The sequence below is a fragment of the Ochotona curzoniae genome, unplaced genomic scaffold (assembly GCF_017591425.1).
Source record: "Ochotona curzoniae isolate NIBS_2020 unplaced genomic scaffold, NIBS_Ocur_1.0 contig_1014, whole genome shotgun sequence".
NCBI classification, from domain to species: domain Eukaryota; kingdom Metazoa; phylum Chordata; class Mammalia; order Lagomorpha; family Ochotonidae; genus Ochotona; species Ochotona curzoniae.
The window spans coordinates 10,000,001-10,001,561 of record NW_024464920.1 but is presented as its reverse complement, the minus strand read 5'-3'; the positions used below and the strand labels follow the sequence as shown (position 1 = coordinate 10,001,561).

At 38.6% G+C, this 1,561-nt stretch overlaps 1 non-coding gene across 1 annotated transcript; it reads right to left on the bottom strand.

Annotated features, from left to right (window-relative positions):
• Positions 1-287: 287 nt before the first annotated feature.
• Positions 288-394, bottom strand: LOC121164207. Its single transcript, XR_005885047.1, has one exon. It is a non-coding gene; the product is annotated as a U6 spliceosomal RNA (small nuclear RNA).
• Positions 395-1,561: the final 1,167 nt, after the last annotated feature.

Genomic DNA, 1,561 nt, shown 5'->3' with positions numbered 1-1,561 from the left:
AGTGGTCTTGATATTGCCACAGTTATGAATCACTGTCAATCTTGCCACTCCAAGCACTATGAGATCTTTGAAAAATCCACTGATTGACATAGTCCATCATAGCTGAGATGGTTGGTTGACCTGTTCTGTCTTCTCTCTTTTCTTCGTTAGGGTTCTGAGTCCAGCATTTAGATTAGGAAGATCTCCAAAGAAACTTCTTGTATGTGCTAACAAGTACAGGGCCTGGCACCGTCCATCGCTCCAATCAGCTGGTGGTTGCAATTCCTGGGTTGGTTCTGTTTTCACTCAAAAATATGGAACGCTTCACGAATTTGCGTGTCATCCTTGCGCAGGGGCCATGCTAATCTTCTCTGTATCGTTCCAATTTTAGTATATGTGCTGCCGAAGCGAGCACCATGTAGTTATTTTTTGATGTAGAATCAGAAGTGTATGAGTCTGGAAGTTTTCATCTCTGCTTCCAGGATTGAGTATTGAATCATGGATACATCTCTTCATTCAGACTCAACTTCTCTAGGTAGAAAAAAATAATAATGACCTTTAATTTGCTGACCTCACGGAATTGTCCAAAATGTGATTCTCATACAAGATGAAACACACATAATACTTTCGTATTTCAAATAATTCTTCAATATATATTGCTATTAGCCATTTGCATCAAATTTCAAACAGATCCAACTTTAAAGGAGAAATCTATAGAGTATTAAGTAACACAGAACTTTTAAAGTAATTGATTACTCAGTGAACACTTTAATATAAAGGTCATTTTCCCCTTAACGTTGAAGCAATTGGGGCTCAGACAAAGAATATTCTCCCAAGTGCTGGATTATGGCAGATTTGAAAGAGGCATAGAATGGTTGGAAGCAGCTGTGCTAGGGCCGGTTGGCTGCTGCAGTTTGAAGTTCTGTCACACAGAGTTTTATCAGGAGCATTTGGAACTGTGTTTATAATCCTGTATCCACACATCATTTCTAACACAATGTGATTTTTCCTTTTGATGGGTGATAACGGTTGCTGAAATATGGCCAACAAATTTCTTTGAGGTTAAATCGCAAGTTCAGTTTTACTTCTAGAGATCAAACAGTGGTCTTTCAAATAGGAAAGGAAAGATCGTCACTAGATTTTGAAAAAAAAAGTAGGGATGACTTGTTTGATTTTAGGTCCTAAATATTACATTCCCCCTTTCATCACTCATGAGCTGTATAAGTTGTGTAGCCAAAATAAGAAGAGTCACTGCCTTAACATGACCAAGTCAAAACTGAGATAAAAAAAATGGCATTCTACCTTGTAACCAATAACCAAAGTAGTTTCACTATAACATTAATGTTACTGCACATATAGGCATCCGCTTAAAAGAATTATTTCTTACTTTAAATGCACTTAAATTCCTTTTTCTAACTCTTGCATCCATCCTAACTAGTATCCCATTTTTAAGAACATGAACAGGGTTAATCTTGTGGTGCAGGGGTTAAGTCAGCAACTGCAATGCTGGCATCTCCTCTGGGCACCAGGATCCCAGCTGCCCCACTTCCAATCCAGCTGTCTGCTAGTGCACCTGGGAAAG